Source organism: Artibeus jamaicensis, unplaced genomic scaffold (assembly GCF_021234435.1).
Source record: "Artibeus jamaicensis isolate MK-2021 breed Jamaican fruit bat unplaced genomic scaffold, CSHL_Jam_final scaffold_1964, whole genome shotgun sequence".
NCBI lineage: Eukaryota > Metazoa > Chordata > Mammalia > Chiroptera > Phyllostomidae > Artibeus > Artibeus jamaicensis.
Window position 1 is genome coordinate 50,021,720 of NW_026522030.1, and position 5,015 is coordinate 50,026,734.

Below are 5,015 nucleotides of genomic sequence, written 5' to 3' on the forward strand. Positions count from 1 at the left end.
AGCTGTTATGTACAGCAATAGCTTTGCAGCTAACCTCTGGAATGGTCATTCAACATATCTATTACCTTTAACTGGTTGCATGATATCTTAAATAGCTGTGGCCCTGCTCTGAGCCAGGGGGATGGAAGTGACATCCGCCCAAGACGTAACTGGAGGCAGGTCCCCCAGGTTACAGTGCCTGCATGAGAGCTTAGAGATGATTGGCTCCACGCCATGGGGCCACACCCGCCCAGACTCACTATGGCAGCCCAGTAAAGCTGGGAGGATATGGGAGTGGGGGCAAGTGTAGCCGATTGTGGGAGGGGTCAGAAATGGGGCTGCAGAGGAAGATTGGCACAGGGGGTTTAAACCGAGAATAGGCAGCCATCAGGAGAGCCACTCGGCTTTACCAGAGTGGGGACCCTCACAACCATGTGAGAGAGAGAGGACCACATGGTTCTTGCAGTGAGGAGAGCTACATGCTGTTGGCCAGAGTGGGGACCCCCGCAGCTAGCGGTCCCCGCTCTGTGGGGTAAAGAGAATCACCATTGGGCTTTAGGAGAGAATCACCACTCAGCTTTGGCAGAGTGGTGACCTCCCGCCCCCCTGCAGCTCTGGTGGAGGAAAGAACTTTGTGGTTTTGGCCAGAGTGCAGACCCTTGCAATTCTGGTAGAAGAGGACCACAGGGCTTTGGGTGCTCCCTTTGGCTGAGTGACCTGGGAAGCAGGAGAGACTTTGCCTGGAAGAAGGGTGAAAGAACTCTTGCCAGTAGGTCATGAGAGGGTGCCACATGGCTTTGTATTAATTGGAGATCCTGCCTGGATGTTGACACAGCTGACGGTACCAGCAGCCTGAAACACAGGCATGTGCTGCTTTTCCTGAGTTACAGTACCCCGAATTAGGGCAGGGGGAGAAGGAAATGCTGTGGGCGTCTGTAGGCATCCAAAAGAACTTTGATATTTTAATGGGGACATTGGGTCACTACTTTAAGTCTGTATATCTTTAAATAAACCTTTCCTTTCCTTCTCACAAATCTCTGGCTTTGAGAGACGTCTTTCCTCTGGCGGCGGACTTAACGAACCTGTGTGTGTGTGTGTGTTCGGTATCACTATCACCAGATACACGTTTAACCACAGCTTTTGATTATTATGCGTCCTTAAGGTCCTTTTATAAGACAACAAGCAGCAAACCTATCTGGGTCAGGACAGGATAAGAGGTACTAAGGACTCTTCCTTTCTCAAGATATCCTAAGTAAAATCGCACTCGGGATGCAGGAAGTTACAAAAATACTTCTGGGGGATTTCCTGAGGGTGGTTATGGAGAAGCAATTTTAATTTGAAAAGCAGCAGCATTTGGCACTGGGGACAGGAGCAACAGGATATAAATGCTCTCTGCAAAACACATGCACATTCAATAGCACTACACATGGGCAATGGAACAAAGACCATTGTTCCACCTTCCCAGTTCCCTCTGCTCTAAAGGTAACTTGAAATTCTTTATATAGAATACCTGTAGGCAGCAAAGGCAATAAAACAAGGATGGAAAAATGTAAGGTTATTGAAGAGTTAATGGACCAATGTTTTTATCATATCCCCAGACATGCACATTTAATCACGAGTGTAATTTTTAATCACCTCTTACCCTGTGCCATTTCATTTATTATCTATTTAACTTTTCAATAAATAAGTCATGCTTCAAAAACAACTATAAGCACCATGGTGAGTCCTTTCTAATCCATCAATGTAAGAATGATTAGAAATTACGTATAAATGATCAAGTTGTTTTGATGAAATACTAATGGGTTGCTTTAGAAAAAAATTAACTTTTCCCTTCTGTATTTATTCTGCTAAATTAAAACCAGATAATTCAAATTGTTTTCTGTATGCATGGTGGTTGTGAGGTAACTCTGGACCTGTGGTAATCTGCCAGGAGGTGGTCTAATTATGAGGGCGAACTTTGATTTGCTGTAAAAGCACATCTGTAGCTCCAAGTGTCAGGAAACACTCTGAGCCGTCCTAGAACTTTAAAATCAGAGCAGCTGATCTGACCTCCCAGGCTCCTCCTTAAGGGAACGAAATTAGACACCTCCTAAGGTGTGCCCAGCTAAACACCTTGACACCTCCAAGGTTAAGACTGAGAATTGGAGATTCCCCTTCTAACACCCCCTAGAGCTTTCCATCTCACATCTATTTTCCCACCTGAATGAGCCATTCCCACCAGGTTACTGTCCACCAGTGGCCCCGTTTTGAAGGTGAGCCCCCAGCACTTTCATGGAAAGGCACCATATTTTGATTCAGGCACATTCTTATAATTACAGCAGTAGTTCACTCATTCGGGTGGCAGAGTGCCTGGGAGTCATAGATATTTTAGCAATACTTCACAGTTATATATGTTTAAACAAATACGTTGTTTTATTCTAAATGAGTTGTGGGGAGGCACAAAAAAAAAAAAAAAACCTTCCTTCCAGCCTTCTAAATTCTTCTAGCTAGGCTGATAATAAAATTAACATGAGCCAGATAAACAGAAAAAAAATGTCCAAAATCTATTACAGATGTACATGTGGGGGTGCCATGAGAATATGAGATCTGAAGATGCTTTGGGCAGTTGAAGATTATATACCATCATGGACAAAAGAAGTGGAGGTTGGAATTGAGGGAGGCCCCCAGGCGTCTAGGGTTTCCAGGTAAATGACAAAGAACAAACTTGGTAACTACACCCTTTCTGAGCCACCCAGAGACAATGGGACACAAAAGGAAACTCAACAAACAGGCTGTGCGGGATTTCTCAGGGTGTGCCTCATTTAGTCTATGTTATGAGGCTAAGGTAAAGCTCCCTTCTTTTAAGCAGGTTTTTCTATCTAAATTCCTTGAGGCAGGTAAGGGTAGGGATGGTGAAAGAGTCTTTCTAAGTCTTTTGTCTCTTAATAACAAGCTTGAAATTAATAACCCCCAAAACATATTTTGGGGTAGCAAAATTTTGTATCCCCCAGTTGCAACCTCACAATGAATAATGGTTGCAGACATTAAAGATCTCAAAAAACCTGTGATTGCGGGGGTGGGGGGGAGGAGGTATAAAGGGACTATGGTAATGGAAACAGAGTGCAATGAAATATTTTTAAATGAAAAGTCTATAAATTAACTTATTAAATTATGTTCCTAAGTTTAAGAAAAGACTCCTATTCTAGAATTTTATTTTGTCATGAAACTCAAGTATTGCATCTGAACATAATTTGTGAATGACTACAACCCAATTATCTTAGTGTAACACAAGTAGTTATGTGGGTAGAAAGCATGGCATCTGTAAGATTTACTGATACAAATGGGACACTTGTCCCTTGTCCATTAGGAGTATGGACATACTGATGGCAGGAGTATGAGCTATCTTTGAAAAAGTTTTTTCTCAGCCCTGACTGGTGTGGCTCAGTGGATTGGCCTTGTCCTGCGAAGCAAAAGATCACTGGGTTGCTTCCCACTCAGCATCAGGCTCTATCATCCTGTTTAGAATCTTTACACAATGGTACCAGTACTTTAAAAAGGATGTCAAAAAGTACCCTTGAATATTTACTTTATTGAAAAATGAGGCTGTGCCTCATTTTTAGGTATGGGCTGAATCAGAAATATCATGAACCAAATTTGAGATAATATCATCTTCTTGACAGGCAAAATAGCTTTGTGGTTCATCTCAGAAAAAGCTGTGAAGAGGAGAATGCTTTTACTTCGGGACTGGCACAGGTCTTTTTTAAGTTATTGCTAACATGGGGAGAATTTCCTTAACCAAGTGACTGCAAGGCTGTGCCCCTCCCAGGGCAGTGCCCTGTCTCTGGCCACCCTGGCCTCACACATGCGCAGACGAGAAAAGCCTATGTGCCTCGTGAATGCTGTTGCTGGGCTGACGTTTCCTCCAAGTGTCGTCCACAAACAGCAGCTTCAAAATCCCCTGAGGGAGCTTCCTAAAAACACAAAGTATTGAATTCAACCAATATCTACTGAATCCCAGTCTCTGAGGATGGTGCCCAGAAATCTACATTCTGCATAGTTCTGAAGTAAATCTCATAAGTATTCACTTCAGAACAACAGAGTAAAAGGTGAAATGATAATATTACAGCCCAGAGATACACTAGTTATCTAACTGTGGTACCAAGTTGTCCTTAGGAGATTAACTTGGTCTGAAAATAAATTTAAATGGAGAGGGTTTATACTGCCTTCTGTGGATTTATGTAGAAACTCTTTAACTATATAGAACCCATATCTTCCTAGTACATTTGTGCCCAGCATATTGAATACTGGTCCATCTGAGGTTTAGAATTTTTATGCTCCTATTTAAAACTGACTTCAATTTGACTGTACCAAAAAAAAAAATCTGTGAAAGCATTTAATATACAACACTATCATTAAATCAGTTGTGTAACAGGATAGCCAATAGGAACATCTGGGAACCAAGCTTTATTACAAGTCAAATTTTAAGTTTGTTGCCATTGGCATCAAGGAACTAGTTTCATGCTGCTCAGGGAGGCCATGAGAAAAATGTGAGTAGAAAGGATGCCTTAGTGGTGGTACACGATTCTGTGCATGTTTTATAGCTCAGTACAATTACTTGATTATTTGCAGAGAGTTAAACTACCTTTGCTTAGCAACCATTCTTCTTGTGTGGTCATTTTCATGTTAACACGCAGCTGTTTAAATATTTCTTCAACAACCAGTAAAAAACAAACACTTGATACACTGAGATTGTAGCCCAAATAATTTAGAAAGCAGGGGCAGGCAGGAATGAAAAAGACAATGAATGGACTGAACAACTCATCTGACACTTGGCCAAGGGATCTGGTCTCTGGCCCCATCTCTGAGATAGCAGTGTGTCAAAAGGAAGTTGAGGGAGAAAGAAGGCATACTGGACTACAAGACAACTCCAGTATGTTAATCCTACTCTCCTACTATTTGTGTCATCAGAAAAATACTTGCTTAAAAAAAAAATATATATATATATACATATATATATATATGTATATATATATATATATATATATATATATATATAT